This window comes from Erpetoichthys calabaricus, chromosome 1 (assembly GCF_900747795.2).
Source record: "Erpetoichthys calabaricus chromosome 1, fErpCal1.3, whole genome shotgun sequence".
NCBI lineage: Eukaryota > Metazoa > Chordata > Cladistia > Polypteriformes > Polypteridae > Erpetoichthys > Erpetoichthys calabaricus.
In genome coordinates this window covers 331,470,933-331,481,105 of record NC_041394.2, presented here as the reverse complement: position 1 = coordinate 331,481,105, position 10,173 = coordinate 331,470,933, and positions in this window count along the sequence as shown.

The window sequence follows — 10,173 nt, the reverse complement described above, 5'->3', positions numbered from 1 at the left end:
GGAGAAAAAAAAAACAGATAGATAGATAGAGAGTGTAAGAAAGGCAGAGTCATCCAAATTTGCATACAGCGGATGCAGCAAGTGTACAAGAGTTTAAAAATGTAGCTGGTGTGCAGCGGGCTGCATGGTGCAGTTCAGGCAGAGTTGCCCTTGCAACCACTCGTGCACCAGAGTTATTGTCAAACACTACATTCTGAGGGGTACACCAGTCACTAGCACAAGTTACTGTGACTTGCTGGAGACCAATGTTAAGCCTACTGTTCAATTCAAGCGGCAGGGACTGCTGTCTCAAGGAGTCCCATTACTGTAAGACAATGACACACATTGCTAAGAGCACCAAGGTGTGTCTGGAGAAACTGAAGTTTGAGGGATTGCCACATCCTCCTTATTCGCCAGATTTGGCACCCTGTGATTTCCACCTTTTTGGATCTCTAAGAAAACATCTGGGTGGTCGTCAATTCAAGGCAGGTAATGACATGAAGAAGCGGTGCACGAGTGGTGGCTAGGACAAGACAAAACCTCTCATTCTGCTGGAATCCAGGTACTTCCAGGCTGGTGGCACAAGTGCATTGAGAAGGGTGGAGACAACATTGAGAAGTTACGTGATCATTTGTGTTAAGATTCATTCTGTTTTCTGATAAATCCCATTTTCTAACTTTAGCTTGACTCCCCTCTAATAATATAATAAAACATACATTGGATTTGAGTCTGTAACAGCCAGTATAAATGTATGGTACTTGTAAAAGTTAGCATTTTTTTTTAATTCAGTTTTATTCTCTCAATCACGTTCACGCTTCCCCCAATCTGACATTGTTAGTTTTCATATAAAGACGTGGTATAACGAAGCCACTGCGATGGGTTGGCGCCCTGCAGGGGATTGGTTCCTGCCTTGCACCCTGTGTTAGCTGGGATTGGCTACAGCAGACCCCCGTGAACCCTGTGTTCAGATTCAATGGGTTGGAAAATGGACGGCTAGATGGATGGATAACGAAACCAGTGTGCTTTTATGTGCAATTTTTTATTCTGTTTTACTTCAGTTTTATTCTTGAATAAAAGCATACTTGTGAAACATGCAAGCACACACATGCATGCAAACGTCTTTACTTTGTATCGATTGACATTTGTGTTTCAGTTTTCACACATTGGCAGCAACATGTAAATTGTACAATTTCTCTTTTCTTCAGTTTTATTTTCGAATAATGGCACACTTGTTTTGTTATACCCAATGTGAAAGTGTTTATTTGACATTTTGACTTCAGTCTTCACACATTTCACACTTCATGTCAACATTTTGTTGACAACAATTCCATTTTAGTTATGTGTTCAACTTTTCTCACCTTACAAGTAATGTCATCCTACATTTACACCAATCATTGTTGACACGGAACACACATGAAATGTATGCATTTCAAATAATGATATATTATTTTCTTTTACAATTCCAGACATCTCATTCCCAGATAAACAGACTTCAGCTGTGAGAATTTTGTGGGGGATGAGATAGCAGGCAGCCTGCCTGTGGCGGATTGACACATTTGCAAAACAAAGGCGTTGTTGTTGCGCAATTAAAACAGTGATGAGGAGGGGCAAGTAAAATTAAGGTGGCCAAGAATTACAAATATTTTCACAGGCTTCAGAGTATTTAACCCCAAGAAGGTGGGGTGTTTCTTTAAAAAAGCCTGACAAACACTGCTTTAAAGGCCTGTCGCACTGCACTCCACCTCTTCTGTGTGTCAGAACACCTCAGAGGCCTACATGACATTATGTCTGCCACAATGAGAGTTTGCCCTGGAGCGTGTTCTTTTGTTAGCTGAAATATCAGTAGTTTTTGTCATTGTATAAAGAAGCTTTGTCTAGCTTGTGTTATACAGTACACATGTCCATGACAAGGAACTAATACTTTATGGTCATTCCTCAATCTGAAATCTTCCAGGTATAATAGACAACATGGGTTGGCTGGCATCCTAGCCGGGATGGATGGCTTCTTACCTGGCCGGGAGGCCTTTTTACTGGAGGGTTGTGGGTGGGCAGGCATCCTGACCAGGTTGGTTAGTGGTACCTTTCTTAGTCAGGATGATGTTATAATAGATGGACATAGGGAGACTGCTTCTCAGGGGCATGCATCTTCTTCCTGGATGCAGTGCGATAACACCAGAAGTACTCTTGAGTTGGTAATTGTATAAATAAAACACGTATTTGCACCCAGAACTTGTGTTAGTGAGGTTATGTCTTGGGTTTGGGGTGCTGTAATGCCCCCCCCCCCATAGTGGTCACACAGGTCTTAAAGGTATTTCTCAAATTTCTTCAAGATGAATGTAAAATGTTTTAGAACAATATGGAGTGGTATCTGTGTGAGCATTTGAAACTATTACCTCTATAAGTACTTCACATAAGTTTCACATTCTTTTTGATGGAAACCTTCATTTATTTCTTGTTTGATTTCATCACTCTGTCAGTTCAGCTCTGTTAAGCCAATCTGTTCTTAATGCAGATGGGTAGGGTCGCATGGTGTTTTCCAGCTTTTGCTATTTTAGGCATTGTAGGCAGCAGTGAAGATCAATAATATTCACTTCAGTGTGTCACCGTAATCTGTGCATTTAATAAGCTATGCATTGAAATATTATCCTATCATATAAACTATACAGTGTATATTTATATACACTGTCACACACGTGTGTTTAAGAGGCAGCCAACAAGCCCAGAGGTGAGTGAAAGATCGCTACACAAAGGGGTAAAATTGGGTATTACTGCCTCTCCCCTTTCTTTACCAGAATTAACAAAGGAAAAAAATAAACAAACTCACTCACCGACTCTCATGGATTCCCAAAATGGCTCCTCGTCCGATTCATCATTTCTGCCTCCGATTCCCAAGGACAATGTCACTTTTCCGGGCTCCTTGATGACACTACTTCCGGTCCTAGCAGATGACCTCACTTCCATCTACAACACTTCTGGTGATGCCACTTCCGATCGCACCCAGGTGACGTAATTTCCATCACTACTTCTTTCCGGTTCCAATTTTCTATAAATACTCACCTTCAACTGTCACGTATCATAAATTATTATGCTTTTGATCACAATTTCCTACAACTTTTTGTTTGAAGACATTATACAGGGACAATTCCCTAACTTTTATTTTGTCTCGCGTAAGAATTACTTTTGTACAACATATACACAGTATTATATTATTTCTTCTTGTTAGTATCCCTGTTAAAGTACTTTTTCTTTTTTGCTATGGATTACTTGCCTTTGTTTTCATTGTTATGCCATACAAATCTGTGGGAAAGCATTTCTTGGGTTTTGTCAGGAGAAATGTCAAGAACGTTTCTTGTTTTCCTGAGATTTCCAGAAATTGTCTAGTTAAGTTCCCAACTTTTTGGGATAATTTCAATGGAGAAGTCTGGCTATATTGTTGTGCAAACTCTCTGCTTTCAAACTCTTGGGCTGTGCAAACAGACCTGTGATGATTTCTTAATCTTATTGACAGAAACTTGCATTAATCTCGTTTGCTTTCATCACTCTATGTCAGTTCACCTGTGTTAAGTCAATCTGTAGGTAAGGCTGTATGATTTGGTTAAAATATTATATTGAGATTGAAATTTGAGCTGCAACAAATAAACATTAAACTTAACACTTCACTTTGTTGACTAAAAGGCACAATAATAAATCACACTGAAGACAGACATTTCATAGAATATGAGCCCCTCATATTTAGAGCACATGGAGTGGAAAGCAGGCAAAGTCAAGTGCAGTTTTTTCTCAGTGAAACAGTTACATAATGAAGTCTGTATCCAGTTATTTTACACACTTAAAATGTTCCTGTTCTTATGGCGGATTAAAGTTTGCAGTTTAAGGTCATGGAATTACAACATAGCTAAAAGTTTTTTCACATTGAAATCGTCAAAAGTTTCAGTATTAAAAAAAGAATACCTTGTTATGTAGATACTTATTCTTAAATTGTCAGTTTCTGCAAGTATTGGTAAGAGTCTTCATTTTACTATAGTTGTGTTCTTTGAATGAAACAAAACAACAATTGATAAAAGCATCAAAAATGAAAAAAACACAAATGCAGATATTGTACATTTGTCTGTCTATGTTTTTGTTTTTAAACTTTTTTAATAGATACAGATTAGTGCAAATAAAACACAAGCATAGTCTTCAATAAATAAAATCACCCACCAGCCCCAAGTAATAACATAAGATAATCACAGAGAAGAGAAGGCACAGCTGCACAAAACAGCTGGATATCAAGTCACAGCTCCCATTGATGCGATTTCAAACAAGTTACACATAGGATTGACACTTAGAAGCACTGGAGCCGTCACACCATTAATAGTAATAGCTGATAGTTCAGGTAGCATAAGATTGAAGAAAGAGAACTTCCAAAGATAATACGATAGAAAGTCAGGAGATTTCCAGCTCAAAGCTAAAAGGGATATTACAGGAGAGGGCACAAGAAAGAAACCATGACATGGCTTGCTGAAAGGCTAAAACTTTAGAGTATTCCCAGTATCTATGCAAAAAAAGTACCTGAGGGTATAGGACAGTGTTTCCCAATGTTAGTGCTGTGGCCCCGGTGGCACAGTGGGTAGCACTGCTGCCTCACAGTTAGGAGACCCGGGTTCGCTTCCTGGGTTCTCCCTGCGCGGAGTTTGCATGTTCTCCCCGTGTCTGCGTGGGTTTCCTCCGGGTGCTCCAGTTTCCTCCCACAGTCCAAAGGCATGCAGGTTAGGTGCATTGGCGATTCTAAATTGGCCATGGTGTGTGTGTGTGTGCCCTGTGGTGGGCTGGCACCCTGCCCAGGGTTTGATTCCTGCCTTGTGCCCTGTGTTGGCTGGGATTGGCTCCAGCAGACCACCGTGACACTGTAGTTAGGATAAAGTGGGTTGGATAATGGATGGATGGATGGGTCCGTTGCCCCCCGCCCCCTGTCGTTGAAGGTTTTTGTTCTAACCCACTTCTGTTTTTAATTGGACTCCTGGGCTAATTAAGTGATGTGTTATTTCCCAAGTTCTGTGTTTTGGGAACAATATAGAAATTAGAAAACTAAGTTTGGTAAATTATATATATTCACGGCATTCGTAGTCTGTGTCACAATCTGATTGTATGGGTGGTTACCTACCAGGTAACGCTTGTGATTGGCCAGCAATCTGCTAACCACACGGCGTGGTGCAATGTTAGGGGCATCGCCTCTGACGCGGACGTCCGAGGTTCGATTCCCGAGAGGGAGTGCAGTGGAGTGTGTACACCTGATGAGCCCAGAATGAGGGCGAAACACATGTCGTGTACTCTTTGCATTTATTTGACAGTAAACTATTTCAACCATTATATATATATATATATATATATATATATATATATATATATATATATATACACACACACACATATACACACACACACACACAAACATATATATATATTTATTATATATATATTTTTATTTATTAAAATGTACCGAGCAGTTATATGGGAATAATGTATTTTTTCCTTTTTAACAATATTTTTCATCTTGATTTTCATTCTACTTTTCCAGATGTTCTAATTGTTAAATTAATCCATTATTTACTAATTAGTGGGTCTGACTAAAGTAGTTGCAGCCTTTGATTATTCAGTGTTGTTTGCCTGGGTGTCTGCTCTGCTCATTTTTAATTGTCATTAATAAGATACAACGAAGGGGGAAAAACTGCACAGAGAGAGGGCAAAATATAAAGAAATCAGCAAAACAGAGTTAAGCATTTAAATCTATAGCAAAAGCAGAAATATTTCTAAATGTCTTATAAATGTAAAAAACATGCTGTTGTGCTTTTCTGAATGTAGAATAAAAGAAAAATAATCCCAGTTAATTAAATGAGATCAGTGCTATCAGGTGTTGTCACTGATTAGAAATTTGGTTGGAACAAAAACCTGCAGCAGGACCGAGGTTGGGAAACACTGGTATAGGAGAACAAATAAAACAAAGGGAATCATTAGAAAGACTGATAGCAAAACCTTTACTGGCCAGTGAAATACACGCGATACACAAATTTGAGTTGAGTATGTTAATGATTGCCATTTTTAGATGCAAAAGTAGTATTGTTTAAAATCCAATTCCAATCAACATTAATAGACAGTGATAGATTCCATTCCTGCCCTGACTGAGTGAGCAAGAGCTTGGATTTAATGTACCTTATTAATGCCTGAGGGGAAATTGTCTTTTTGCATGACCTTTGGAGGTCAGAGTGCAGGGTCAGCCATTGTACAGTGCCCCAGGATACAGCCTTGTGTATGCAGATTTCATCTTAGAGGAAGAAGAATGAGAAAATGATGAAGGAGTTTGAGAGCAGAGCAGAGAAGACAGAGGAATACTACAAGACCTTATAACATAAAAGGAAAAAGTGGAAGATGGGACAGAAAATGTAAACCCTAAGATTCATCCATCCATCCATTATCCAACCCACTATATCCTATCTGTATGCTAATAACCATAATAAAAAAGGAAATAAGTGAATGAGATTTGCGCTAGAATGTATAGTAAAATTTAAAAAGTTTACAAAGACTGACTGAACGATTTGCATGTGGCTAATGTTGCATGTGTGTCAAACTTTACACCCAGCTTCTCACACTTAGCTACTGGTGAAGCTCTGCGAGACAGGTTTGAAGTTGCTTTTTGGTGGAGATGATGAAAATTCTGAAAATTCTCCTTTCTTATACTTAAAATACAGGCCACCTTAAAAGCCTTGAGCCCCAACAAAGAAGAATTGACATCTTCTCAAGGTAAGAAAACTGCTATTTACTGCTATCAATTAAATGAACACTTAAGAGTTTGAACATACTGGTATGTATTTATTTACTAACTGTGTTAATCTACTGGTGCAATGCATCGTAAAACCTTTCATTTTTAAGATAAAAAGTGGCATTAAGGTGGAAAAGTAGTGGTTCTCACTCCTGCTTGACATTCTCCATTACTTCTAACATAAAAAGTCCCACTTATACCTTTATGCTGTTTTGTTGCTTGAAAGTCATTCTGAGCTTTTGTATAGCTGGAAAAAAACTATGTTGTAATTTCTTGTTCTAAATTTGTCTTCAGGCTCCAGCCTAGCTTGAACACTGCTGCCTTAAAATGAAGGTGCAATAACTTCACCTGTTTTCACCTTCACATTTATTGCCAATTTTGAAGTTTCATTCAATTTGTGCTTTTTGTAATAAAAATGAAGCAGGTGACATTCAAACCAACCAAAATATTGATTTTTTTTTGTATGTATGTATAAACAAATCACAGAATTTTGCAGTTCAGCAATTGCTGTATCAGTTTCCATTTTAAGTCAATTAATTATGCTGGTTAACAAATGCATTTAATCAGCGTATTTACAACATATTTTGATTTTTTGGCTTTGGTTAGACAAGTTCATTTTAATTGTCAATTTCACTGTCCTGTCCTTATTGTTATCTCTTTGAAACCAACTATATTTACTGTTAGCATTTCATTATTTCAAAGGTGGCTGGCTTTATGCGTTTGAACATTTGCACAAATTCTACGTCACATGGCATCCTCCTCATCCCACCATTCCAGATCTTTCCCCTTTCAGGTCTTACAGCTTCCATATTTTTATTATGCTCTCTTCCTATGTTCTTTTTTCAAGACATAGTAAACTCTGTTGATTCATTTATTTTCTTTCTTTATTTTATTTAGCTTGGGTATCTGTTTTACTGTTCTGGATTACAGCTTTGTATGACCTCTCCAGGCATATTCTTTAGTTGGAAAGTCAAAATTTGCTGCATATTCTGTAACTATCGATACAGGATTATATCTTCAAATGATTACAGACTGTACCTAGTTCTCACAAGTTCTTGCTTAAGGTATATTTAGGTAGTCTTGTTCCTATCATTGTGGTGGGGGCAGCAACACTATCAATTTGGTTGGAGACTACATTGGACATTGTGTTTAAAACTATTGTTGAGGCAAGGGGTGGTCACCTTTATATTTTGGAAGATTTGCAGGCTACTCCAAGTTTCCTTTTATGGATGCGTTTCATATTCTGAAAGGAGATATCAAAAGAAATAAGAAAGAGCAGAGTAGTTAGGAAAGTAACACACCACACATACTTTCACTGCTTCTCTCAGCGTTAACTTCCCCAAGAATGGCCAGGCATATGCTTGCAATCAGGACAGTCACTCTTGAGTCTCAAAGTGATTTTGTACCGCTACTGTTATTCTTTTTAATTGGTCACCAAGGATCAGCATAGCGTCTTTGCTATTGCTAATAATGTTTCTTTTTGTAGACCATATCGGGTTTATGTGATTGGTAGCATGTCCAGGTGGGTCTGGAATTCTTTAATGAGTCCTGTTGATCCCAACACCACTGACACTATTTTGCTGGTTTGTTCCACATTTGGGTTATTTCTAATTGCATTTCTTGGTTTTTAGGTTGTAAGGGATGGCTGGCAGCCCAAGTCAGCCAGAACACCCAAGAGATGGAAGGATTGGGGAAGGCCGCTTGTTTAGGGCACTGCCTCCCCTAGAATGCTAGATGGCAACTCCCCTGAATTGCAGCGGTGCAGGGCACCATGGGACTTGGTGTTCTATATCTCAGCCCTGTTGGATACCATGGGTGCCGCCAGGATGTGCTGCGGAAGTCAACAAGCCATATGGCATGAGGTTTCTGTCCCAACCCAGAAATGCTTGCAGACCACATGGGCAAAAGAGGAGAAGCTCATCTGGGTTGGCCAATATAAGAGAACATGACTGATGTCACAGGGACGAGCCAGAGTCAGGCAGAAGGTAGATGAAGCTTGCTGGGAGGAGTGAAGGAGAAAGAAACAGAAAAAGAAGAATAGTTGTGTGCTGAGCCTGTTGTTTACTTGTGGCTGTGGTGGTGGGAAATGATTGGGATGAGTTTTCCTCTTAATAAATAAGATCTTTGTGCTTTTAACTTGTACTCTGTGTCTGTTGTGTTGGGTTTGAGGAGCAACAATGCCCTCTAGTTTCCACAAGGTGTTTTGTTTGTTTAATTATCTATCTATACCGTCTAAGCACAGAATAGTTGCTTTGGGAATGATGCATCAATTATCCAGGCTTTACCAGAGGTCTGCTTTTTTTAAATAACAATGTCCAGTTTCCTGTTTATTTTTTTTCTGTCAGTTGGAATTGACATGTGCCAAGTGACTAATGCCTCCTCATTTTCTTTGATTCTGCCTAGTGTTTGGTTCCAGTATCACTATGGCAGTGGCCAGTTGTCTTTTCTGAATATTTTCAAATGCAATGATCTGACAAGTTTGTGTACATAATCCTTCAGCCAGTGGCACCTCAGAACCTGCAGTCCAATAGGTTTACTGTTTCCAGCTCTGACTGGTTGAATTAGCACCTATACATTTTGCCATTTTTTATGTTGTTGTCTTGAATCACCTCATGTATAGCCTGCTATCCTATGTGGCCATGATTAGGCTGTCGTACCTTGGTCTCAGTTTGCCTTTCTGAAGCCATCCATGAACTGCATATCCACTTGAGATTGGAGGAGGAGGTCCATACACTTTCCAATTAGTCTGGAATCATGCCAGTTGTTTAACCCTATCTTTTAGTTAACTTTGAAGTCCTGTTGATGCTGCCAAGCCAATTGTACTGCTGCTGCCTTCACATATGGTGGAGGGAGTTCCTACCATGCCTTAGTTTCTTCAGCATGTTTTACCAAGCTTATATATGTACATGTGCCATGTTCTCTCAGTTGCGAGAAGCAGCTCATAGATGTGTTATACAGTACCTGCCAAATACAGTGATCCCTCGCTATATCGCGCTTCGCCTTTCGCGGATTCACTCTATCGCGGATTTTATATGTAAGCATATTTAAATATATATCGCGGATTTTTTGCTGGTTCGTGGATTTCTGAGGACAATGGGTCTTTTAATTTCTGGTACATGCTTCCTCAGTTGGTTTGCCCAGTTGATTTCATACAAGCGACGCTATTGGCAGATGGCTGAGAAGCTACCCAACTTACTTTTCTTTCTCTCTCTCTTGCGCTGACTATCTGTGATCCTGACGTAGGGGGTGTGAGCAGGGGGGCTGTTCGCAAATCTAGACGATACGGACGCTCATCTAAAAATGCTGAAAGATTATCTTCACGTTGCTACCTTCTGTGTGCAGCTTTTAAGTATGCTGCACGGTGCTTCGCATACTTAAAAGCTCGAAGGGCACGTATT